Source organism: Suricata suricatta, chromosome 8, assembly GCF_006229205.1.
Source record: "Suricata suricatta isolate VVHF042 chromosome 8, meerkat_22Aug2017_6uvM2_HiC, whole genome shotgun sequence".
NCBI lineage: Eukaryota > Metazoa > Chordata > Mammalia > Carnivora > Herpestidae > Suricata > Suricata suricatta.
The window spans coordinates 51,602,528-51,630,306 of NC_043707.1; the positions used below are offsets into that span (position 1 = coordinate 51,602,528).

The window sequence follows — 27,779 nt, forward strand, 5'->3', positions numbered from 1 at the left end:
TGCTACGTCGGACACTCGTGACCTTGCTCCTTCTTCTCAGGTACTGGAAGTCACCACCCCACAGGTAAGGCTCGCCCTTGCTGGTTGGAAAACTAGCTCCAATCCTCCTCAACCTCCGGGCCTGGAAACTCTGGCCGCCCTCCTGGGAGGATGTGGGGAAAATACCTCACATTTTTTCCTGAAGAGTCCACAGCCAAGAAAACCACATATAGCTGATTTCTCAATCACGTTATTCCACCACATTAAATATTCAATTAATCACCCTCTCCCATTTCTAATGGCAGAAGAAAAGTGCATCGGTAGGCAACCAAAAACATGGTCAAAGCCATACTGTGCAAGAATGCTTAATGACCTGGAAAGATGCTCGTGACAAAATTGATGCTGAAAAAGACGGCTTTTGAAACAGCGTAACAGTGTTGTATATGGAGAGACTCTGTTTCCTCCCTCCTCACTTTTTATTTTTAAAAAAGTTTTTTTTAATGCTTTATTAATTTTTGATACAGAGAGAGACAGAGCATGAGAGGGAGAGGGGCAGAGAGAGAAGGAGACACAGAACCCGAAGCAGGCTCCAGGCTCTGAGCTAGCTGTCAGCACAGAGCCTGATGTGGGGCTCGAACCCACGAACATGAGATCTGACCTGAGCTGAAGTCGGAGGCTTAACCGACTGAGCCATCCAGGCGCCCCTGCATTGTGTGTCTTCTGTACTTTACACAGAACACTTCACTTCATGGTCACCAAATGTAGAGAGGTTTTTTTTTCCCCCACAGCAAATCAATTCTCTGTGATACCACCTGGGTTCCCACCATTCAACCCAATCCCAACACCATCTTCCAGGAGAGAGTGTCAGATCCCACAGGTCAAGGGCTCAGTCCCACAAGACCGACACCTCCACACCCTTCCCCAGCCCCAGTTCAGACGCCAGTGGCACATTAAGGCTGTCACTTGTGCATCTGACCGGCCAGCTGTAGACCAAAGATTCCGATGAGCCCCTCCTCAGATTCCCTGATTCATTTGCCAGAGCTGCTCATAGAACTTTGGGGAAGTCTGACTTATATTTGCCAGTTTCTTATGAAAGCATATGAGAAAGGATACTGATCGGATGAACACCCAGATGGGAGAGATGCCCAGGGTGAAGTACGCAGGAAGGGACGTGGACCTTCCATGCTTTCTCCAAGTGTCACTCTCCTGAACCTCCACGTGCTTTCTGAGCTTTCTGTGTGCTTGTGGGAATCGACCTTTTTGTCATGTAGGCGTGATCCATCATTAACTCCATTTTCAGCCATTCTCCCTTCCCGGAGAGCCTGAGAATTCCAGGCTTCTAATTATGGTCTTTCCAGTGACCAGCCCCCAACCCAGGAGCCCCCAGACAGTCATCTCATTAGAATGAGAGATTCTCCTAGATCTCTTATCACTTGGGAAATTACAAGGGTTTTAGGAGCTCTGTGCCAGGAATGGGAGCTGGAGGGGGGGGGGAGGTCAGAGGCCAATATATACTTTTTATTCTACCCTACCTGATTTTGACAATTTTTTATAAACATTTAAATCATATGTTTATATGAAGGAAAAAGAACTGAAAATGTAAACTCCGAAATGTTTATTTCCTCTCTGAGGTGAGATTGCAGGTCATTTCTATTTTCTCATTTGTGCTTGTTTTCCTTTCCTAAAAACTTGAGGGGGCACCTGGGTGGCTCAATTGGTTAAGCATCCATCTTTGGACCAGGTCATGATCTCACGGTTGGTGGGTTTGAGCCCCCAGTCAGACTCTGTGCTGATAGCTCCAAGCCTGGAGCCTGTTTCAGATTGTGTGTCTCCCTCTCTCTTTGCCCCTTCCCCACTCTTGGTCAGTCTCTGTCTCTCTCAAAAATAAACATTAAATAATTTTTAAAAAAACCTTGACAATAAGTACATATTACCTCTGGTGAATAATTTGGAGAAAAATATTATTTTGTTTAATGTTTTATTTATTTATTATTTTAATGTTTATTTTTGAGAGAGAGAGACAGGCATGAGTGAGAGAGGGCCAGAGAGAGAGGGAGACACAGAATCTGAAGCAGCTCCAGGCTCTGAGCTGTTAGCACAGATCATGACCTGAGCCGAAGTTGGATACTTAACCAAATGAGCCACCCAGGTGCCCCTATTTATTTTTTTAAGTTTATATTTTTATTTTGAGAAAGAGACATCATGAGGGGGAAGGAGAGAGAGATACAGAGAGAGAAAATCTCAAACAGGCTCCTCACTATCAGCACAGAACCTAATTCAGGGCTCAGACTCACAAAACCGTGAGATCATGACCTGAGCTGAAATCAAGAGCTGGATAATTAACCAACAGAGCCACCCAGGCGCCCCATGTTTTATTTATTTTTGAGAGAGAAAAGTGCATGAGGTGGGGTGGCAGAAAGAGAGAGGGAGACAGAGGATCTGAAGCAGGCTCTGCATTGACAGCATTGAGCCTGATGTGGAGCTCGAACTCACGAACTGCAAGTTTATGACCTGAGCTGAAGTCAGACGGACACTCAACCGACAAAGCCACCCAGGCACCTCTGAATAAAAATGTAATTTTAAAAGATCGAAATAATCCACACTCATAAAAAGAAATCTAAGCAAACAAAAGTATGTGCAACAAAAGTGAAAATCTTCTTTCCTTATACATGCACACACTCTAGGCTTAGAGCGGGAAACCTTACCTCTACATAGTATTTTTTTGTATTTTCATAGGTGGGTTTCTTTTTTATTGTATACATAAGGCTCTCATAGTATTCTACATCCCCTTTCATGACAGTTATCTAGTAAAATTGAGATTACAATGATGCCTGCCTTACTGGGGCTTTGTCACAATTAAATGAGTTACTATATGTAAAAGGCTTAGTTACTATCTGTAAAAGGCAGTGTCTGGAATATAAAAAGCACTACCTAAATTTCGACTCTTTTCATGTGTTTATTATTTAATTCCCCACTCTACTTCATAGACATCCCCTCCGTATTAAGACTATCTCAACATAATACTTAGGACAAAATTAAGAAATGTTTAAAATTAAACAAACGAATAGCTGACTTATCTATTCCTCTCATTGCTTGGAGAAGAGGTGCCTGTGGAAAGCTCCCCCTTTATCTACTTCCCCATGGTGACCCAACTGGCCTTCACCTGAATGACCATGAACCCCAGATGGGCAGTCTATTCAGCCAAATGCCTGCTACTCAGAGGCCCTGGGGTATCTGAACTATTTGTACCTTTCTGGAGAGAAGGAAGCAGAAATGCCCTGAGCCCTCTGGAAATCAACATGCAGATCTTCTTCTGCTTACGATGAGACTCCATGTGAACAAACCCATAATAAGCTGAAAATATCTGTAACTTGAAAATGCATTTAATACACATAAACCATAAACATCATAGCTTAGCCTCGTCCATCTTAAACCTGCTCAGAACACTTCCATTAGCCTACAGTTGGGCAAACTCATCTAACATAAATGCCTTTTATAACATAACATTGTATAAGAAAGTGTCAACTATTTCATTTAATTTCTTGGATGGTGTACTGCACGTGAGAAACAGAATGGCCACATGGCCACAGAATGGTTGTAAGCATAGGCCTTGTTTACCTCTCCTGGTCACGTGGTTGACAGGAGGCTGCTGGCAGCACCCGGCGTCACCAGGGAGGATTGTGAGGGGTATAGGTTGCCCCGGAAATGATCAAAATTCCACATTCCAAGTACAGTTTCTACTGAATATTGCCTTTGCGCCTTCGTAAAGTCAAAAAGTTTTAAAGTCAAACCATAGAGTCAGGGAGTGTCTGCAGTTGTGTTGTGCCCTTCTAGGTGTGGCCGCAAAACAGAAGGGAAAAAAGAGATCAGGTTGACGGTGCAGCTGTAGAAAAATTTACATTTTACATTTATCACTGAAAATGTGTCAGCAGGGAAGACTAGTTTTAATAATTGGCACTGAGATACGAGATTACAAAAGTCAGTTATCACTGCAGCCAGCATGACTACCATCTGTATTTTGGATTCAGGAGCAAAACATAAAAGAAACCATATCCAATTCACAGCCCAGCAAATGGCAGTGGTTCAAGAATCCAGGAACAGTCTTCTACAGGATGTTTGTAGAATCCTTGTCATTTCTTAGTTTCGATCCTTTTTAAAATAAAGACTTTGTTCATTCATAGAATAGAAGTATACCTAAACCAGAAAAAGACATCACAAGAAAAGAAAATTAAAAACAGACAACTCTCATGAACATAGACACAAATCCTCAAAAGAAATTGGAAAACCAAATCCAATAACATAATAAAAAAAGAATAACACATCATACCCAAGTGGGGTTTGTCCAAGGGATGCAGGGATTGTTCATTATTTGAAAACCAATCAATGTAATTCTCACATTTGCCACTTGAAGGAAAAAAAAACAGGGTTAAAGCAATAATCAGATGCATAAAAAGCACCTGGCAAAATTCACATCTATTTATGATTTTAGAAAAAAGAGATAAAAGTCATCTGGATTGTAAAGGAAGAAGTAAAAGGATCCCTCTTCACAGACGGCCCTGGAGAATTCATACGCACACACGAAACATCATCTAGCTAATACGTGATCGCAAGATTGCAGAATGTAAAAGCAACACATAAAAATCATATATTTATATACTAGCAATAAAAAATTGGAAACCAAAATTTAAAAAACCATGATCACTTGGCAATAGCTAAGAAAATCAAATGTTTAGATATAAATCTTCTAAAACATATACAGGATCTATATGCTTAAAGCTATAAAACACTGATGAAAAAAATCAAAGAGGACATATATTAAAAAAAAAGGGGGGGGTGAAATCATGCCCTGTTCAGGGACTGGAAGGCTCAATAGGGTATAGATTTGAAACTCTCCAACTTGATAAATAAATTTGTCAGTCCCTATCAAAATCTCAGATTTTTGGTAGATATGGATGAACTGATTTTAAAATTTATACACAAAGGCAAAGGAACTAGGATAGCTAAAACAAATTTTTTAATGTTTATTTATTTTAGAGAGACTGCAAGTGGGGGAGGGACAGAGAGAAAAGGACAGAGGATCTGAAGTGGACTCTATGCTGACTGTAGGGAGCCCTATGTGGGGCTCGAACTCACCAACTGTGAGATCATGACCTGAGCTGAAGTCAGACACTTGACCCAACTGACTGAGCCACCCAGGGGCTCCTAGGATAGCTAAAACAATTTTAAAAAAGAAGAGCAAAGCCAGGAGAATCACACTATCTAATTTTAAGACTTACTACAAAGTAATCAAAACAATGTGGTACTAGCAACAAGAGGGATACATACGTGAATGAAACAGAGTATAGAATCTAGAAACAGATACACACATCTATGGCTAACTGCAGCTCACAAAGGTGCAAAGGCAATCCAGTCCAGAAAGGACTGGTTTTTCCCCCCAACAAGTTGCTCTGAAACAGTTGGACATCCACAGGTAGAAAAATGAAGCTCACACCGTGTACAGAAATTAACGCAGAATGGATGTTTAATTTTCAATGTGAAACATCAAAGTATAAAACTTTTAGAAGAAAACAAGAGAAAATCTTTAAGACCTGGGGGTTAGGCAAAGAATTCTGAGACTTGACCAGAAAAGCATGATCCATGAAAGAAAAATATAAATATATTGGACTTCATAAAAATTAAACACTTTTGGTAATAAGGGAAGCAGAATGAAAAGACAAGCCACAGACCAGTAGAGAATGTCTATATGTCATATGTCCAACAAAGGATTTGTAACAAAAATATGCAAAGAACTCTGAAAACTTGACAGTAAGAAAGCAAACAATTGAATTGAAACTGAGTAAAAGACCTTAAACATTTTACTAAAGAGGATAAAACCAATAAGTACGTGAAAGGATGTCTGATATCATTAGCCATTGGGAAAATACTGATTAAAATCTCAATGAGATAGCTCGACACACGTTAGAACAGCTAAAATAAAAGCCCCGACAAACCAAGCACTGAGGAGGATGCACTCATGCATCAGAATGTGATTCCAAAACATTGCAGGGAGACTGAAAGCAGGTGCAGCCACACTGGGAAACAATTGGATAAATTTTTATAAAATGAAACATAAATTGCCATATAACCCATCAGTTGCACTCATAGTTACCCCAGAGAAATGAACTTTATGTTTACCCAAAAATGTTTCCAGAAGCATTTATAGAAGATGTATTCATAATTGCCAAAATTGAAAGAATCCCATTGACTTTCAATAAATTAATGGATTTTAAAAAACTGCTGTGGTTCATCTCTATGATGGATTAAAAAGGAACAAACTATTGATACATGAAACAACTTTGGTGACCCTCAAGGAATCATGTCAAGTGAAGGAAGTTGCTCTCGCTTTCTTTTGGTGGTATTGGCATATCTTTCCCTATTCCTTTATTTTAATCATATTTACTTATATCTATGATCTATATTATATTTTAAATGGGTTTCTTGTAGACGACATTTAATTGGGACTTTGTTTTGTTTTATTTTTGAGAGACAGAGAGAGACAGAGACAGAGAGATCGAACGGGAAGAAGAGAGAGAGAGGGAGAGAGAATCCCAAGCAGGCTCCACGTGAGTTCAGTGCGGGGCTCCAACTCACGAACCATGAGATCATGACCTGAGCTGATGCAAGAGTTGGATGTTTAACTGACTTAGCCACCCAGGCACCTAAATCAGGTCTTGTTTTTTGATCCACTCTGACATCTCTGTCTTTTAATTGGCATAGCAGATTATTGACATTTAAAGTGATTATGGATATAGTTGTTTTACTGTCTACCATATTTGTTGCTATTTCCCATTCATTCCTATTTCTGTCTTCCATTCTTTTTCTGGCTTTCAAAGTTTTGGGGGTACCCGAGTGGCTCAGTCAGTTATGCAGCTGACTGCAGCTCAGGTCATGATCTCATGGTTTGTGAGTTCAAGTACCGCATCGGGCTCTGTGCTAACAGCTCAGAGACTTGAGCCTGCTTTGGATTCTGTGTCTCCTTCTCTTTCTGCCCTTTCCCTGATCATGCTCTCTCTCTGTCTTTCAAAAATAAATAAACAGTAAAATTTTTTAAAAGTTTTAATTATTTTATATAATTCCATTTTCTTTCTTTTCTTACACTATCAATTATATTTCCATTTTAAACCTTTATTTTTTAAATTAAAAAAAAATTTTTTTTGAGATACAGAGAGAGACAGTGTGAGCAGGGGAGGGGCAGAGAGAGAGGGAGATACAGAATCTGAAGCAGGCTCCAGGCTCTGAGCTGTCAGCACAGAGCCTGACATGGGGCTCAAACTCACGAACCATGAGATCATGACATGAGCCAAGCCAGACACTTAACTGACTGAGCCACCCAGGTGCCCCTTAAACCTTTATTTTTAAGTTTCTTTATTTATTCTGAGAGAAACAGAAAGAGAATAAGTGGGGGAGGGTCATAGTGAGAGGAAGAGAGAGAGAATCTCAAGCCGGCTTTGCACTGGCAGCGCAAAGCCCGACATGGGGCTTAAACTCATGAAACCATGAGATCATGACCTGAGCCGAAGGCAAGAGTTAGACACTTAACTGACTGAGCCACCCAGATGTTGCCTTTTAAAACTTTTTTAATGGTTGCCCTAGAATTTGTAATATATGAGTTATAGCCAATCCAAGTTCATTTTCAAATAATACTCTACCACTTTGTGGTTAGTGCAGTGTCTTGTAATAACAAAATATTCCAAATTCCTCCCTCCAAACAAACTATTATCTGTTTGATTAATTAAGAATAAGGAAAAGGAGGTGCCTGGTTGGCTCAGTTGGTTGAGCATCCAACTCTTGATTTCAGCTCAGGTCATTATCCAAGGGTCGTGAGACTGAGCCCCAAGTCCAGCTCCATGTTGAGCATGCAGACTGCTTGAGATTCTCTCTCTCTCTCTCTCAAAGAAGAAGAAAAGGAAGAGGTTCTTTAAAGTTTTTTTTAGTGTTCATTCATTTTTGAGAGAGAGACAGAGACAGAGCATGAGCAGGGGAGGGACAGAGAGAGAGGGAGACACAGAACCTGAAGCAGGCTTCTGGCTCTGAGCTATCAGCACTGAGCCTGACATGGGGCTTGAACCCATGAACTGAGAGATCATAACCTGAGCCGAAGTCGGAGGCCTAACCAACAGAGCCACCCAGGCGCCTCAAGAAAAGTTTTTATTTTATTTTCACCTATTCCTTTTCTAACACTCTTCCTTTTTTAAAAAAATGTAAATCTGGGGGCGCCTGGGTGGCTCAGTCGGTTAAGTGTCCGACTTCGGCTCAGGTCATGATCTCAACGATTCGTGGGTTCAATCCCTGCATCAGGCTCTGTGCTGACAGCTCAGAGCCTGGAATCTGCTTCAGATTCTGTGTCTCCCTCTCTCTCTGACCGTCCCCTGCTCATGCTGTGTGTGTCTCTCTCTCAAAAATATATAAAAAACATTAAAAAAATGTGAATCTGAATTTCTTACTGGCATCATTTTCCTTGTCTTTGAAGAACTTCTCAAATATCTTGCCAGTCAGGACCTACTGGCAACCAGTTCACCCAATTTTTGTTTGTCTGAGAAAGTCTTTATTTCTCCTTAACTTTTGAAGGATAATTTCACACGGCACAGAATTCTAGGTTCGTGGTTCTTCTCTCTCAACACTAACCTATTCACCTCTATTCACTCTATTCTCTTCTTGCTTGCATGCTTTCTGAGAAGCCACATTAGTTCTTCTCTTTCTTCCTTTGTAGGTAGGGTATTCCCTCCCCTGCTTCTTTCAAGTTTTTTTCTTTAATTTTATGCAATTTCAGGATGATATGGTTAGGTGTAATTTTTTGTTTTGTCTGTTTATTTGTTTGTTTTTTTGCATTTATCCCACCCCAAGTTCTGAGCTTTCTGGATCATAGTTTGGTGTCTGATACTAATTTGGGGGAAATTTTCAGTCATAATTGATCTAAATGTTTCTTTTCTTTTCTCTTTTTCTTCTTGTGTTATTCCCATTATATCCCAGAGTTCTTGGATATCCTGTTCCTTTTTTAAATTTTTTCAGCCTTTTTTCCCCTGTGATTTTTAGTTTTGGAAATTTCTACTGACATATCCTGAAGCTCAGAGATTCTTTCCTCAGCTGTATCCAGTCTACTAATGAGCCCATGAAAGGCGTTCTTTTTTCTGTTACTGTGTTTGTTTGTTTTTATCTCTAGCATTTCTTCCTGATTCTAAGACTTTCCATCTCTCTGCTTACATTACCCATCTGTTCTTGCGTGTTGTCTAGGTTTTCCATTGGAGCCCTTGACATATTAATCATAGTTGTTGTAAATTCCCAGTCTCGTAATCCAACATCCCTTCCATATCTGAATCTGGTCCTGATGCTTCCACTACCTCTTCACACTGTGGGGGGTTCTTGCCATTTACCATGCTTTGCAAAGTTTTTTTGGTTGTTAAAAGCCTGACATGATGTGCTCAGATACAGGGAGCTCTGGTAGCAGTGCCTGGGTGGCTCAGTTGGCTAAGCAGCTGACTTCAGCTCAGGTCATGATCTCATGGTTTGTGAGTTCAAGTCCCGCATCAGGCTCTGTGCTGATAGCTCAGAGCCTGGAGCCTGCTTCAGGTTCTGTCTCCCTCTCTCTCTGCCCCTCCCCAGCTCACACTCTTTCTCTCTGTCCCTCAAGAAGGAACTAAACATTAACAAAATTTAAGAAAATGTTTTTAATGTTTAATAATTATTTTTGAGACACAGAGAGACAGTGCCTGAGTCGGGGGAGGGGCTGAGAGAGAGGGACACACAGATTCAGAAGCAGGCTCCAGGCTCTGAGCTGTCAGCACAGAGCCTGATGCAGGGCTCAAACTCAACTGTGAAATCATGACCTGAGCCAAAGTTGGACACTCAACTGACTGAGCCACCCAGGTGCCCCTAAAAAAAATTTTTTTAAAGGAAATCTGGTAAATAGGCCTTTAGTGGTATGGCAGTCAGGTGTGGAAGGAGGAAAATGTTCTGTACCAATGATTAGGTCTTAGTCATTTAGTGAGGCCGTGGCCCTGGGCTGTGAACTGCACACAGGCTTCTCCATTTTCTCTCCCCTTAGGTGGAATAGAAGGCTAGAGTCGGCTATGTCCCTTCCCCTAATTAAGGATAAAGTTCTGACCAGTAGGTTAGGCTCTGGTTTCTCTTGGGGTAGGCTTTTGTTAAGAAGAATGGAACACTGGCATATTTCAAAATGGGCACTTTTTCCTTTCCTTTGCCAGAAAGCGGTACAAGAGGATTTCCCCCCAATATTGTCCAGGAGAACCTGGTACAGCTAAAAGTCACAAAGCATGGGCATCCCCCAGGATTCTCTCCCCACGCCCCCTCCCCCTCTGAGCCCCGAGTTTTTAACTCTCAGACTTGCCCACACTGAGCCTCCAGCAATCTGACAGCTACAGTTTAGATATTCCTATCCCAATACTGGTGCCCACGGAGGTTTCTGCTACACTAAGTGGCAATTTTTTGTATGTGCCTGTTTATCTCTCATTTTGGGGGTGGCAGTTTGCTCTGTGAGCTCACTTTTCTGATGAATGTAAGAAGAGTTGATTTTTCAGTGTGTTCAGCTTTTTGCTTGTTTGTTGGTTGGATGGACCAATGACTTCCAAGTTCCTTCCATGCCAGACCAGAAACCAGAAGTCAACTTCATGTTAATTAGAAAAATAAGACTCTTAAAATGGTTAAAAGGTAAATTTTATGTTAGGTATATTTTAGGACAATAAATTTTTTTTAAAATAACATTAAATAGGAGTGCCTGGGTGGCTCAGTTGCTTGAGCGTCCGACTTTGGCTCAGGTCATGATCTCATGGTTCATGAGTTCGAGCCCGGGATCGGGCTCTGTACTGACAGCTCAGAGCCTGGAGCCTGCTTCGGATTCTGTTTCTCCCTCTCTCTCTGCCCTCCCCTGCTCTCTCTCTCTCAAATAAACATACATTTAAAAATAACATTAAATAAAAGAAAAAGTGAGACATTTAAGAATGAGACATTTTAAGTGAGGGACAGGGTATAAGGAATAAGGTGGATTTTTTCAAATGCTTGCAAGATGTCTCTACTTGATAATGCCATCAACACATCAAACTCAACATAATTTGAATACTTTTAACTTGCTTCACTTCCTATATTCTTGACTTTCACTATAGTGCCACCTTCTGTTGGTCACCCATGCTCCAAACCTTGGACCGTATTTGACCACTCTCTCCAACAATTAATCAATTGCTACATCATGTCTATTATGTATCCATAATTCAGTTGTATATCAATTTTCCCTTTTTCTTCCCTTCTGCCTCTCCTCTAGGCCATCACCACATGTTAGGATTTTGTAATTGCTTCCTAACATCTCCCTCCCTTAAGAGTCTGCTTTAGAGTCAGACCAACCTGAGTTTAAACCCTGGTTCTGCCACTTAACTCTTTTGGCCTTGGGTATAATATGATTTAAAAAATTATTTTTAGTGTTTTTTAATTTATTTTTGAGAGACAGAGAGAGACAGCATGAGCAAGGGAAGGTCAGAGAGAGGGAGACACAGAATCTGAAGCAGGCTCCAGGCTCTGAACTAGCTGTCAGCACAGAGTCCGATGCAAGGCTCAAACCCACGAGCCATGAGATCATGACCTGAGCTAAAGCCCGACGCTTAACCAACTGAGCCACCCAGGCGCCCCTAATATGCTTAACCTCTCTGAAGCATAGGCATCATCTGTAAGATTGAGGTAATAATAATATTCAACTCACAGGGTGATTGTGAAAATTAGAAAATACTATGAGCCAGGCACTGCATCTTAAATCTATTACCCATTACTTTTATGGAAGAGACAATGTGTGTGTATAAAGGGCTTGGCATGGTGTTAGGTGCATAGTAGACACCCAGTCATTGGCTGCTTTATGTGATTTTTCTTCATCTCGGTCCATTTTAGGCACTACTGTCAAATTAATTTTCCTAATGAGCAGTGTTGCTTACGTCCATCTTGCTCAGAATCTCTCTTAGACTCCCTCTTGTATATTGAAATAAGCCCAAACTCCTTTCAAAGCATTCAAAGCTCTTGATCTGTTCCTTCCTCCCTTTCAAATGTTCCCTCCAGAATTTCACTACTCACGAGACGAGACGCCATGCATACTCCTGGTTTCCCCTCTCTTTAGCTTTGTTCAAACCGTTCTCTCCCTGGAATGCCCTTCCTCCTCCCATCTGCTGAGTAAATATTTGCTGAGTAAATAGATAGTGTCCTTTGGAAAAGCCCCCCCAAGCGAAGACGGTTCTTATCCGTGCTGTATATCCTTCCTGTGGTGGAGACACACAGGGCAGCCTATGTTTATTTTCAGCAGGACTCTCTGTGGGAGGGACATATATACAAACGAAGAGGTTTTAAAGGAGTCCATCGTGTTCTGCAGGGCCTCAGCCCCTCCTGAACACAGATGCCACATACAACTGATGCCAAGAGGTGATATTGCTCAACTCGGTTTGCTCTGTTAACCTCTCCACTCAGGGCAGATTTACTGAACACCTATGAAGACGATGGCAATCAGAGCACATTTAAGACTAGCCCGCTGTTGGAGAGAAGGCTCACACAATGGCAAACAGTTCCCCGGGGGAATTCGGAATCACGTTCTAAGCTCTGTGATGGCTCAAGAAAAGTCTGACCAGGGTGAGCCTGTGCACTAGAGAAGGGGTTAAAGAGACTGGAGCCAGATGAAGCTTTGTGACAGCCATGCCTGGAGTGAGTCTTCATGTCCCCCGTGCTTGGAGAATGTATGGTATGCTAAGGCAAACATCTGGTGAGTGCTGGGGAAATGCAAACCAATGATATTCTCCATTAAGTGATGAGCCAGGCCCAGGAAAGTTCCCTAAAAGGCAGCTCTCCTACAGTCACTGGTAACTTGCTGCTGCTAAAGGAATGGGTGCAGGTGAAAAAATTTTCCCCCAAAATCCACCTCCCTACACCCAGTGCAGTCCATTTGGTTCAGCGTAAAGTCAGTTGTTTAAAATACTAAGACGTTAATGACAGCAGGCATGGTAAGTGTGGGTTCATGAAAAAAATGGGTATAAATGGTTTTCTAATTTTACTGAAGACCTTAGCCCAGCTTAACTCAAATTCTTGACAAGTCTCTACCTGAGGTTTTATTCCCAGAATATTCTCAGCTCCTGACTTTGGGTTACTCGGAATAGGGTAAGAGCTAAACTGAAAACAAAGCTTTCACGATGGATTTGGGTTGAACCCGGCCCGACCATCAACTACCTCTCTGACCTTGAACCTCACAGAAGTGCTTTGTGGTTCAGCTTCCTTGTTTTGACAAGCGGGGTGATACCGCCAATGTTAAGGTTTGTTGTGAGGATCTGATGAAATGATGTGTGCGGAATGCCTGACAGAGTCAATGCTCAATTTCTGATGGTTATCATCATCACAGAAATGATTGGAGGTCTCCCCACATCCATCCCCTCCCCAAACCATCTTCTCCAAAGCTACCTAAACTATAAATTTTAATAGATTCTTCTGCATTGCTTTCACTCCTCTTATAACAGTAATAGTAAATAATAATAATAATAATAATAACAACAACAACAACAATGGAAGCCGCAAGAGCACAGCTGCTATAGAAGGTTTACTCTATGCCATGCCCTGTGGTGGGACTTCTCAATCTTTATCTCCAATTCTCATTATCTCTACTTTACAGTGCCAGAGACTGAAACTCAGAAAAAAGAAGTGACTTGTGCAAAGTAAGTAGCAGAGCTGGAATCAGAACTCGGGTGTTCTCTATCCAAAGCATAGGCTCTTTCTGCTCTTCTGGGAAGAGCATATTCTCTCTTCTGGGAAGATAATCTCCTTTCCGGACACGAAGACCACAGACACAAGCTACCCCGTAACAACTTTCAGTCATTTTCTAACTGTCTGCCTACAGACCTTTCATTCACTCATTCATTTGCTCCACAAACGTTTATTGAGTGTGCACTAGGTGCCATGGATATAAAACTGATTAAGGCAGCTTCTGTTTCTATGCCTCCCCACACTGTCATGGGGAAGAGAGACACATGAAAGGGTAAGTGGGGCAGTCAGTGATTAAAAGGGCAGAGTAGGACTCCAGATTCCAGGTGAACTTGAAGGGAACAGTGATGGTGTCAGGAAAACTTCACAGGAGTTTTTCTGAATCATTATCCTGTTGTTTATTTCATGCACTCCAGAAACACATTTTTTTAATTTAATTTAATTTTTTAATAGTTTATTGTCAAATTGGTTTCCATACAACACCCAGTGCTCTTCCCCACAAGTGCCTTCCTCCATCACCACCACCTCCCTTCCTCCTCCCCCCACCCCGCTCCCCCTTCAACCCTCGGTTCCTTTTCAGTATTCAATAGTCTCTCGGGTTTTGTGTCCCTCTCTCTCCCCAACTCCCTTTCCCTCTTCCCCTCCCCCTGGTCCTCCATTAGGTTTCTCCTGTTCTCCTGTTAGAACTATGTGTGCAAACATATGGTATCTGTCCTTCTCCGCCTGACTTATTTCGCTTAGCATGACACCTTTGAGGTCCATCCACTTTCCTACAAATGGCCAGATTTCATTCTTTCTCATTGCCATGTAATACTCCATTGTGTATATATACCACATCTTCTTGATCCACTTATCAGATGATGGACATTTAGACTCTTTCCATGATTTGGTTATTATTGGCAGTGCTACTATGAACATTGGGGTACATGTGCCCCTATGTGTCAGCATTTCTGTATCCCTTGGATAAATCCCTAGCAGTGCTATTGCTGGGTCATAGGGGAGTTCTATTGATAGTTTTCTAAGGAACCTCCACACTGTTTTTCAGAGCAGCTGCACCAGTTTATATTCCCACCAACAGTGTAGGAGGGTGCCCATCTCTCCACACCCTCGCCAGTATCTATAGTCTCCTGATTTGTTCATTTTAGCCACTCTGACTGGGGTGAGGTGGTATCTCAGTGTGGTTTTGATTTGTGTTTCCCTGATGATGAGTGATGCTGAGCATCGTTTCATGTGCCTGTAGGCCATCTGGATGTCCTCTTTGGAGAAGTGTCTGTTCATGTCTTCTGCCCGTTTCTTCACTGGATTATTCATTTTTCGGGTGTGGAGTTTGGTGAGTTCCTTGTATATTTTGGATCCTAGCCCTTTATCTGATATATTGTTTGCAACTATTTTTCCCATTCCATCGGTTGCCTATATCTTGATTGTTTCCTTCAGAAACACATTTTAAGTAGCTACTGTGTTTCAGGCGTTAGCCTAAACCCTGGGATTAATATAGCCAGGTCTCTGTTCAGTCTATGCCTCTAAGAAATTTATGTCTAGCTAGGAGGGATGGATCATAAATCATTCAGTGTCACTGAAATTGCATTGGGGCCCACAAGGAAATGGTTAATGCTATTGGCCAAGGGTGGCTCTAGTGGCCCAGTTTCTTTTAAAAGAAATGTTTTTCTTTTCCTCCTCCTTTATTCCTGTCTTACTGGTCTTTTGGCACTTTAAGCGCCTTTGAGGATATCCCACAGACGTGCCAAGTAAAAATAGCACATCCAAAACTGCATTTATGTTTTACGACATTCTCCAGGGGGCAGAAGCTATAATTCAAAGCTCCATCTCCTTCGTGTCACTGAGGTGTTGCTAGTTAAAGAGACATCAGCCTATCTTATGTGTCATGGTTCAAATCATTACACACAGCATCACAAACTGCAGGATTAATTATGTTAAAAGGACAATAAATAACTTCCTGCTATTTGCCCATGATTGCGCTTTCTGGAGCGCACTATGGTCCAAGACAAAGTGGAGCTCCGTTAACTGTGCATGTGGCTCTCCTCTCATAAATTGTTTCTTCGACCTACGGAGTCTCAGTCCCAGTAAGTGAAAGCAAGTTCAATAAAGAGTCTTCGAAAGTAAGGAAACTTAATATAGGAGAAAGATGTCCTTTTACATCAGGATCAACTGTGTGGCCATTTGGAAAATAAGGTTGGCATCCACACGGCGTGTCTTTGTACCAAAATAAAGTCAAGATGAATCAGAAATATTTAAACTTTGAAAACTGAAATCCTAGAAGCACCAGAAGGAAACATGGGAAGATTTTTTTCTTTTCTTTTCATAACCTCAGAGTAGGAAAGGGTTGAAGTCATATTAGAAAGTATTGATAAATCCAGTCACGTAAAAATAAAAATTTTCTGGGGCGCCTAGGTGGGTCAGTCAACTAAGCATCCAACTTTGGCTCAGGTCATGATCTCACAGTCCATGAGTTCGAGTCCCACGTGGGGCTCTGTGCTGACAGCTCAGGGCCTGGAGCCTGTTTCAGATTCTGTGTCTCTTTCTTTCTCTGTCCCTCCTCCACTTGCACTCTGTTTCTCTCTCTCAAAAATAAATAAACATTAAAAATTTTTTTAAATAAAAATTGCATAGTAAAAAAAATCACCATAAGTAGTCAAAATCAAATAACAACTGGGCAAGGGGGAGTATTGGAAACTTAGAATATAGCAAAAAGGGTAATATATATAATAATATCCTTTATATGTGATATAAAATGTGTATACAATAAAATATAATGTCCTTATCCTATAGAAATATAAAATTATCCTTTTTGGATATTGCAGGTAGAACTGAGGTATTATAGGGGAAATATATCTATAAAATTTGTAATTTAATATAAAAAAGAATTGCTTGGATCCACTGGCTCTCCAGGACGTCAGCTGCTTGCTCAGTGCCGTCCCCTGGCCACAGCCCTTGTTGCCTTGTCACCAACACACTGCTGGCTTGTCCTTCCAGGAGGAAGGCTGGACAAAGGCCACAGTTGTGTTGGTGCCCAGATGTGGGACACAGGACTCATCCCTCTTCTGGACTTCGGGAAACGCCACGCCACAGGACACGGGATCTACCCCCCACCCCGCCCCCTGCACGCGGTCCTGGGTGTGCCACCCAGAAGCGCATGGCAACTAACCCTCTGTGGTGCAAATACCGACCTAAGAGACTGTGGATGGGAGGAAAGGGACAGAAGACAGCCCCTCCTCTCCACCCTCCAAGCCCTTGACCCTGATACTCACGGACCTGAGCCACTGTCCGTTTCCTCACAAAGCTGTGGCCACCTTGGTAATGTACCACCTTGCATTTGCTTTCCCTACTTTGTGGCCTCACTTCCATTTCTCCCTTAAGTCTTGCTGTCCTGGGATTGCACTCCCCCGGTGAAGCCTTAGCGGGTAAGCTTTGTCTCAGCCCGTTTCCTAGGGAACCTGAGCCAAGACCATGTATAAAGAACTATTAAAAGACAATATTAAAAAGGCCAATAATGCTGTAGAAAAGTAGGCAGATATGAATAACTAGTTCACAAAAAAGTAACTGCAAAGGCAACTATAAATAACTTTTTAAAGATGTTTATTTAGTTTTTGAGAGAGAGAGAGAGAGAAAGAGAGAGAGAGAGAGCGAGCATGAGCAGGGGAGAGACGGAGAGAGAGAGAAACACAGAATCCTGCTGTCAGCATAGAGCCCAGTGTGGGGCTTGAACTCATGAACTGTGAGATCATGACCTGAGCCAAAGTCGGACACTTAATCAACTGAGCCACCCAGGCACCCCTATAAACAATTCTTTAAAAACATGAACAGATGCTCAATCTTATTGATAATAACAGAAATAAAAAATAAAATTATAATGATATATATATATTTTTATCTACCACATTGAAGAGTCTGATAAGATTGTATGCCAGCAAGGCTGTGAAAAAAATAGGCGTTCTTGCTACTGGTAGAAATAGGTATTGCTGTGACCTCTATGGGATGTAATTTAGGAATATCTTTAAAAATAAAAGAACTCACATGTTCCTTTATCCAGCAATTTAAGCTTGTTGTTGTTTTCGTCATAAAAATATGTCCGTCAATTAGAAACTAGCCCAGTAAGTGATGATAAAGGGACAATTATACAGCTATTCAAAAAAGAAAGAGGAGGTGTTGTTGTTGGTTTTTTTAATGTACCAATCTCTAAAGATCTCACTTTGTATTAAGTAAAAATATCTCCAGAAAGATACACAGGAAATTGGTTATAGTGGTTGCCAGTTAGGGGCACCAATAAAAGGGCCACTTTACACCTTTTGTACCTTTTGACTTTTGTACCGGATGGATCTATTTTTCCTTGCCACATGTATCAAGTTCATCGTACAGTTAAACCACATCTATTTAAATTCACAAAGCAATGAATTTTGCAAATTGTACATACTTGTGAAACCACCACCACAATCGGGGTATAGAACATTTACATCATTCTCCAAAGATTCCTCATGCCCCTTCGCCATCCATCTCTCTCTCCATCCTGGTCCCCTACATCCCTGAACTGCCTTCTGTCTTTAAAGGCCAGTGTGCATGTTATATAAACGGAATCATACAGTATCTCTTTTGTATCTGGCTTCTGCACACTGGTAATGACTTAGAGATTCATTCATGTTATTTTGTATATTCAATAGCTTGTTTCTGAATAGCATTCTGTTGTATAGTTGGACCACATTTTGTTTATTCATCCAACTGTTGATGAACATTTGGGTTGTTTACAGATTTGGGCTATGTGAATAAGGTTGTTGTGAACCTTTTTGTGTAAGTCCTTGAGTGGAAATATGTTTTCATTTCTTTTGAGTAAATATCTAGCAGTGGGAAAGCTAGATTGTAAGTGTGTATATGTTAATTTCTTTAAAAATGCTGGTTTTCCAAAGCGATTGGACCCCCTCTCCATTTCCACTCCCAGTGCATGAGAATTCCAGTTACTCCACATCCTTGCCAATACTTGGCATTGTTGGGCTTGTAAATTTTATAATGAATATGTAATGGTGTATTATCTACTTTAAAAGATACAGGTAAGGGGCACCTGGGTGGCTCAGTGAGTTAAGTGTCCGACTCCAGCTCAGGTCACGGTCACACGGCTCATGGATTTGAGTCCCACGTGGAGCTCTGTGTTGACAGCTAAGAGGCTGGAACCTGTTTCGGATTCTGTGTCTCCCTCTCTCTCTGCCCCTCCCCTGCTTACTCGGTCTCTCTCTCTCAAAAATAAACAAACATTAAAAAAATTAAGATACAGTTAATATGAATAAAAATAGATAATAACTTATAACCTCTACCCCTAACTCTGTAAATAATGTGATAAGAAAGGTGGATGTTGACATTTTGAGAAAGGAGGCGTATTAGTTTTCTACTTCTATGTAACCAATTCCCATAATGCAACAGCTTAAAATGACCTACATTTATTTTTCACAGTATCTGCAGCTTAAGAGTCCAGACGTGACTTTGCTGGGGTCATCTACTCAGGGTCACACAAGGCTAAAATCAAGCTTTAGGCTGGGGCTACAGTCCTTTAGGCAGTCGGGAGTTCTCGTCCAGAATTCAGTTCCTCTGATTGTAGGACTGAGGTCCCTGTTTTCTTCCTGGCTGTCCTTTGGGGCCTGCTTTCAGCACCCAGAAGTCACCCATATTTCCTGGCATGTGGCCCTTTCATAGGCTTTCACAACATGGCGGCTCCCCTGTTGAAGCCCGGCGGGATGGTCTTGCTCTCTCCAGTTCTCTAAGACAGTATTATAAAACATCTGTAATCAGAGAAGTATCTGTCCCACTACGTTTACCATTTTCTATTGACTACATGCAGATCACACATTCTGCCCACACTCAAGGGAGAGGCTTACACAAGGCCATGGGCTCATCGGGGGACATCTGTCTATTCTGCACATGTGTGTCAGACTTGGGCAGTGGTTCTCAGATTTGAGTGTGCATAAGAACCACCGGGGGGGGGCCTATTAAGTTAAGATTCAGTTAAGCTTCGTGGGATGTATTCCCAGAGTTTCTGACCCAAAGAGCCTGAGATGGGGCCTCGGAATTTGTTTTGTAAGTGGGCAGTTGATGTCTCAGATGTGTCTGAGGCAGGTGGTCCCCAGGTCACATCTACAGAAACACGGTCATGGAGGTTGCTTCAAGGATTTGGAGAGGATCACACTTGGATCTGAGCCTCCCCTCTGCCAAGAAGCAAGTGAGATTGACTGATTCCACTTTTTCTTCTTAGAAGACCGAAGGAGAGGCTGGGTGCCATTTACCAACAGAGCCCTGCGGAGGCAAAGACCGCAGCCAGGGACAAAGAAGACCGTGAAGCAGAAAAACCCTAGGGCAAAACAGTCTACTAGGGCATTGCTGAAAGGTAAGGCTAATGGATCAAAGTAAAACCAACTGGTAATATAATGAAGTTTATTTTATGGTTCTACAGAACTTATTAGATGTAAAACACTGGCAAATCACTTCGCTTTCCTGAACTTCCATGTCAGCAAAATGAGGATAATAATACCTATTTCCCAGACCTCTTACCACATATCAGTGAGACATGGTTGGGGGGGTGGTGGGGAAGCCTGCATTCAAATATCTGCCCAATTCTGCCAAAAAAACTAGGACTTCAAAAAAGATTCCAGACTATCAAATTATTACCACAAAATTTGGTGCTTTTGTTTCTCCACTGAGACAAGGTAAAGAAAATAGGAAAGTAAAAAATGTGATTCGATAAAGATAAATATAAGAAACAAGGAAAGATTATCCAAGTATATAATTTATATTCCATGTCAAGGAGATAAACCTCCCTATGAGGAGAAAATAAATTTAAAGTCTGGGTTATAAAAGAAATATAACTATTTATTGCCTAGAAAAAAGAATTAAAACCAAAAAGACGAAAATGGTGGACATATTCTAAGTTCTGTCATGAGTATGTAGAAAACAGGATGTTAAAGAAAGAAGATTTTATGATCCCCAATTTTTAAAAAAATATTTAATGTTTATTCATTTTTTTCAGTGAGAGAGAGAGAGAGAGAGAGAGAGAGCGAGCGCACGAGTGGAGGAGGGACAGAGAGGGAGACACAGAATCAGAAGCAGACTCCAGGCTCTGAGCTGTCAGCACAGACACAGAGCCTGACCTGGGGCCTGAAATCACGAACCACAAGATCATGACCTGAGCCGAAGTCGGTCACTTAACTGACTGAGCCACTCAGGCACGCCGCTACCCCCCAATTTTTTTTGAGAGAGAGCAAGCTCATGACTGGGGTAGAGAGGCAGAGGGAGAGAGAGAGAGAGAGCGAGAATCCTAAGCAGTTTCCATGCTCAGCTGAGAGTCTGATGTGGGACTTGATTCCACAACCCTGGGATCATGACCTGAGCCGAAGTCATGAGTCATATGCTCAATTGACTGAATCACCCACATGCTCTTACAGTGCCAGATGTTAAGGGTCATAATGTACATTGAACAATGAGTGCTTAACAATTCTCAAGTGTTAGATCCTAAATAATGCAATAATTAACACAAGCCCAAAGCTGGTAAAAAAATTAAAGAGAAATAAATAAAAATATAATTGCATTGGGACTCCTTGGCACTTCCTTAACTAGTTAATTTCCATTTGAGAAAAAGAGAAAATGGAGCAAATGAAGTGATAAATGAAACAGAAAAGCAAGTTTTAAGTGCTCATTAACTTAACAGTTGTTGAAAAGACAGTCCATGTTTAATATTGATTCCTCATTAAAGCTTCACAATAAGATACGGAGATTTTTAATGCTTCTGTGAGAAGAATGCTATGCTTTTCCTGAAGAGCCCAGGTCACACTTTCTGGAGATTTATGACAGTTCTTCCGGTTACAGAAAGAACAGAAGGGTCACCCAGTGCTGTTCGTTCAACCTGGTATTGGAAATACTGGTAGTAGCTATTAGGTAAGGACATCAAAATATAGGGATGAAAAATACTACTTTTTATAGCTGACATGATTATATACCTGAAAGTTCCAAGAAAAGCAACCCCTAAATTACTAGAAATAATAAGTGAATCCAGAAAATATGTAGCTAAAAGAAACCAACATAAAACAATTGGTTTCTAGCTGTCAGTGAAATACAGCTGCATATTAATAAAAATATAAAATAAAAAAGAGAGACAGATTCCACTGTTAACCACGAACCAAAAATAAATTAGTTGAGGATTTTCTTTGAGCCACAAGATTTATTCCAAGAAAATTATTAAACCATAACAGAAAAAAGGAAAGGAGGATGTGAGCAAATAGAGAGATATACTGGATCATTATTAAAAAATGGTAAATCTAATAATGTGACCATATTTTCAAAGCTAATAGATTTACGGCAATATTAGTTTGAGGCCTTACAAAATACTTACAGAAGCTGAATAATTGATATCAACCTTATAGAATTATGGGAAAAAATAAAGACTGTCTCATAGGATTTAGAACGCACTGTAGGGGAACCTGGGTGGCTCAGTCAGTTGAGCCTCTGACTCTTGGTTAAGGCACAGGTCATAATTTCACTGTTCATGGGTTTGAGCCCCACATCGGGCTCTGCACTGACACCTCAGAGCCTGTTTGGGATCTCTCTCTCTCTCTCTCTCTCTCTGTCCCTCCCCTACTCTCAAGCTCTGTCTCTTGAAATAAATGCATTAAAATAAAACTAAAAAAAAAATGCTTTATAAAAAGCACATTTATCAAAACTATGATTCCCCAAACAGGGAAAAAAAATCAGCAGAACATCTCGACTTGGTAGAGCATCTTAAGCTTAAAACAGAACCAATTCCAAATTCCAGCTGTTCCTCCTTCAGTCTGCTCCATCTTAGTAAAGGCAAAACCTTTGGTAGTCTGGCCAAAATACTTGCAGTCATCCTTGACCTTCTTTTTCTTTTTTTTTTAATTTTTTTTAACAGTTACTTATTTTTGAGAGAGAGAGAAACAGATCACGATCAGGGGAGGGCCAGAGAGAGAGACACACACAGAATCAGAAGCAGGCTCCAGGCTCTCAGCTGTCAGCACAGAGCCCGACGCGGGGCTGGAACCCACAAACTGTGAGATCATGACCTGAGCTAAAGTCAGACACTCAACCGACTGAGCCACCCAGGTGCCCTTTGACCTTCTTCATCTCAGGTCAGAAGCAGGTCCAGAACCCACCACTTCTGGCTACCCTCCCCCTGGCCCCCCCCCCCACACCTTGACGTTGGCCATCATGGCTCCTTGACTGCATTCACGGTCTGGAGCCTCCTAACACATCCACTGCTTTGGAGTCTCTCTTATGGTCTTTCTTGCCCTGCAGCTGGAGCACGTCAGGCATCTTCCTCCCCAGGGAACTTGATGTTTCTTTACAGTTGCTATTCTCTCTTCTGGAACCTGCCCCCCCTCGCCCCCCCCCATAATTACACGCTTGTCCTTCCCTTCTTTCAGGTCTCTGGTCACATGTCATGAGTTCTCAGTGAGGTCCTTAAGTTCCCCATTGAAAACTCCAACTTTTTACCCCCATGCCAGGCTCCCTAATATTTCTCCTATCATACTTTTTAAATTTATGTATCCATCTATCATGTATTTTTAAAAATGTGTTTCCCTCCCTCCACTCCTTCACTGGAATGTTAGCTCCACAAGGACAGCGATGTTTGCTTTGTTCACAGCCCTATCCTTAACATCTAGAACAATGCCTGGCACATGGTAGGTGGTCAAAAGAAAATATGTTGAGTGGATGAAACAAAACAGAAATTCCTATGGCTCCAGATGTCCTACTTTATAAACTGAATTTACAACAAATGAAAAACAATACAGCATTGCAGAAAGATTTCATCATTTACTAATTGTTCAGGCAATGGGATGATAGCAAGGAAGTTGATTACTTCCTGCTATGTACTATTTTAAGGAAATGCATTATATCATATTGAATAATAAATTTCAGATAAAGTAAAACATACAGTAGCATTTTTACAAAGAAGAAAAAATCTTGTGTTTGAAGGGGTGATGAATGTCTGACCACTGAAGAAATGACAAATATTAAGAACAAGATAGAGAAATATGAATATATAAACACCATTCTAAAAAAGAAGTAAAGATTATTCTAAAATTTATACAGGCTATAGGAAAAACATATGTGAAAAATATACTTATTGGAAACTTATTCCAAAATAGGAAAGAACTGATACAAATATATAATTGTGTTTGGATTCCATTCTGTAAGTTTCCAAAGAAGATGAATAGTTTATTAACAAATAAAAAGGAAGAACAAACATCACATAGGAAAATACATAGCCTTGAAAGCAATAAAGAAAACCATGTTTAAACAAATTTACGATATCTTTCTGGAACTATTAAACCAGCAAGAATAAATACAAATAATAATTCTCAGGGCGCCTAGGAGGCTCAGTCGGTTAAGCATCCGGCTTCAGCTCAGTTCATGATCTCACGGTTCGTGGGTTCAAGCCCCACGTCAGGCTCTGTGCTGACAGCTAGCTCAGAGCCTGGAGCCTGCTTCAGATTCTGTATCTCTCTCTCTCTGACCCTCCCCTGCTCGCGCTGTCTCTCTGTCTCTCAAAAATAAATTTAAAAAAACCCAAAACAAAACAAAACAAAAAATAATAACTCTCATGTTAGCAGAACTGCGGGGCAATATGTACTTACGTGTTGCTGGTGATGATACGTTTGTATAATTCCTTAAACAATCAGATGATAGGTATCAAAAGCTATAAAAATGTTCATATGCTCCTGTCATATGTTCCGGACTATTTATTCCATTTTAGGAAACTTATCTACAAGAGGTAAATAAAACATTAAAACTCTTGTCATTATTTTGCCCTTGGAGTGACTTGCCCACGCAGCAAAGAGCCCAGAATCATAGCGTAGAGGCTGGATCATGTCAGGGCGTCATAAATATATAGCCAAATAGTTACCAAACCAAGTGAGATTTTACTCAGACTCCGTTTTCGGTTTTTGACATTAATCTGGAAGGAGGAAGAAGGAAGGATTTCAAGGCATTCACACCAAGAGCCGAGGGGCTCCCTTTGAGAGGTTGCAAGTTCCAGAGCCTTCAGGCCAGGCAGGCTGCCAGACAGTTCTCTCCCCTCACCCATTAGAGACAGCCCCAGGGCCCTGCCTGGAGGCAGTTCCCTTTGAACTGCTTCCTGGGAAAGAGGGCTGGTCCCGAATATGGTCCAAATAGGATCCCTGGGAACTCGGATGCAATGCCTTGCAGACCCTGCTGTGTGGCGGACAGATCCAGGAGCACACCCAGGAATTTAGGAAGTGGATAGTGCCGCTTTTTTTTTCTTCTAGTGAAAGCCTGCCCATTGGTTGAGAATGGATAGGGTCAAAATTAAATCCTGATGCTCCTGCATTTTCCCTGGGAACAATGACAAATTTGGCTGCTTGTGGCAGTGCATGGGCAGAAGAAGGGAGAGAGAGAGAGAAGGGGCCTGGAGGAGAGGGGGACATGTCTCTGGGGCATTTTTAGGAAGCTTTGCTATGTAATGTGCTGTGTGACCTCTTTCTCTTTGTCCCCAAAAGAATTTTGCTAAAGACTGACTCATCTTTTAAGGCTTTTTTGAAGTCGAGTTAGATTTCTTTGGAATGCTGAACTGGGATGATCCTGGGGCAGAAGCGGGATATTTATTCTGCCAGACACGAGATTATTGATTCACATAACCATGTTGAAGTGTCTACTGAGGCACTGTTTTTGGAGCTGAAAATATAGAAGTAAAGAAGGTACAGTCCTTGCTTTCAAGTTGCTCACAGTGTACTAACAGGACAGGCAAAAATAAAACAAAAAGGTAAATTGTAAGTGTAGTGGTGATAGATGCGGGAGGCTGAATAGTGCTTCATATGCAAATTCTACTCCCTGTCAATGTGACCTTGTCCAGGTGGAGTTAAGTGTAATCACAGGTGTCCTGGGACATTTGGCAGGTGGAAATTTTATTTTTTAATTTTAATGTTTATTCACTTTTGAGAGAGAGACAGAGTGTGAGGGGGAGAGGCAGAGAGAGAGAGAGAGAGAGAGAGAAGGAGACACAGAATCCGAAGCAGGCTCCAACTATAAACCATGAGATCATGACCTGAACCAAAGTCGGATGCTTAACCAACGGAGCCACCCAGGCATCCCACAGAGGAGAAGAAGGTGATGTGAGGGTACAAGCAGAGGCTGGAGGGATGCACTCTGAATAACGGAGGCGGAGGCAGGGGGCCACAGGGTCAGGAATGCAGGAATGGCCTCTGGGAGATAAAGACAAGGAAAAGGAATCTCCCTTCAGAGCCTCCAGAAAGAACAAGCCCCAATGACAGCTTGTTTTAACCCAGTAAAACCAATTTCTGACTAATGTTTTCCAAAACTGTAAGGAAATTAATTTGTGCTGGTTTAAGCTGTAAGATTTAATAGATGGAGGCAGAGATGGGAGGAAAAAGAGACCACGTTATGGAGCCAAGAAGGCCTTTATTGGAGTCTGCAATTCCCGGGCAAGGTTCCGTGACTCTGGAGCGGGGAGTCAGGGAAGTCGCGCCTGGTATGGGAGGGCAAGGTGTTTTATGGGTACAGGAGTTCCGGGTTTGAGCTCAGGTGGGCCGATAGCCAAGTAGGGGCATCTCTGGACGGTGGCAGGATTCAACTGGCTGTTCGCTTCGGTGGGGAGGGGGGTGCTGGAATTCCATGGTGAGGCATTCCAGTTTGAGACAGTCCTGATTGAGAGTGGGGGTGGTCAGTCCTGGTGGCGCCTAGATCTGTTATCTGACCTGCAATAAAATGGCCGCTGGTGCTTTTCAAATGGCTCGGGTCATCCCAGGTTTGCCAGTGGGGGTTGTCAGTGTTCGCAGCTCTCCACAGCAAAGTGGCCGCTCAGTTGCCTTCCCATGGCAACTCTTACATAAGCCACCAAGTTTGCAGTAATTTGGTAAAGCAGCAATAGGAAACGAATGCACCAGTGTTGAATGAAGTAAGGGGCACAGAATGGAATGGATGCCCTGTTGGCCTGTGGACACACGGTGCATACAGGTGTCAGAGGGAATTCAGAGAGATGCTGCCATGGACTCTTCCAAGTGGGGAAGGACCACTCACCCAGCACTCTGAGCTGCGAAGAGATAAGGCATCGTCCGAGGCCATACACGTGCATTCTCCAAGCAAACATTTATTATCTGCTCTGAGCTAGGACCTGTGTCGACTCTGGTGAGGATCTGAAGCTGAACACAGCAGCGTTCTTGTCTTCAAGGAGTTTCCCATCCAGCAGGAGAGAATCTGGCCTAAAAGCCCTGGGGTGTCCTTACATTGGACCAGTTCCTAAATTTCTTTGGGTTCGGTTCTTTCCGCATAAATCATAAAATGAGCTACTTCGCCAGATATTGTGAGGACCAAGTAATAAAATACGTGCAAAGCTGTTTTGTAACCTGTGAATCATATTGTAGGGCTGAATCGCAGTCTTTCCATAAACCCTTGTAAATCTGCAGATTTCCCCGCCTCCACCATTATCACCTTAGAAATGTTCCAGGCTCCTCTTTTAAATGTCCACAGTCAAACCCAGGTTGTGTGACTCCAATCAGGGCTTATTTCACCGTCAGGGCTATCTCAACAACAGACACAGAGTTAGGGGCTGGGTTTTATTAGTCTTTTTTATTTTTTCTCTTAAAAATTCCTGCTCAGGTGAAACTTTTTTTTTTTAAATGAGAAAGTGGCTCATTAACAAATCATGCGAAGGATGAACAGAATAGTTTCTGGGAAAGATGATCTGTTACTGTGAGCCTGAAGGTTAAATGCTGTTTAAAGTCTGCCTGTTCCGTCCTCCGCTGATACTCCCATATCAGATTTCATTGTGCTGAAAAATCGTGGTGATTGTTTGCAGTGGAGAGAAAGTCCCAGCTCCGGATTTGGCTCCTGGTTAAAAATAAAGGAGGAAATCATCGGTTTTGAAGTTGTAGATGTCTTGTCTTTCTGTTCTGTTCATTTCCGCTCCGCAGACATGGACTGAGTGCCTCCTCTGCCCGGCTGTGCACTGCACCGTGACCGGGCTCTGGGAACGGACTTCAAACCTGGTG

At 41.9% G+C, this 27,779-nt stretch overlaps 1 long non-coding RNA gene across 1 annotated transcript; it reads right to left on the minus strand.

Moving 5' to 3' along the window:
• Positions 1 to 3,904: 3,904 nt before the first annotated feature.
• On the minus strand, positions 3,905 to 12,165 carry LOC115300444. Its single transcript, XR_003912651.1, has 3 exons — positions 12,085 to 12,165; positions 4,307 to 4,383; positions 3,905 to 4,173 (listed from the first exon to the last, which is right to left on the minus strand). It is a non-coding gene; the product is annotated as an uncharacterized LOC115300444 (long non-coding RNA).
• Between the last annotated feature and the right edge of the window lie 15,614 nt (positions 12,166 to 27,779).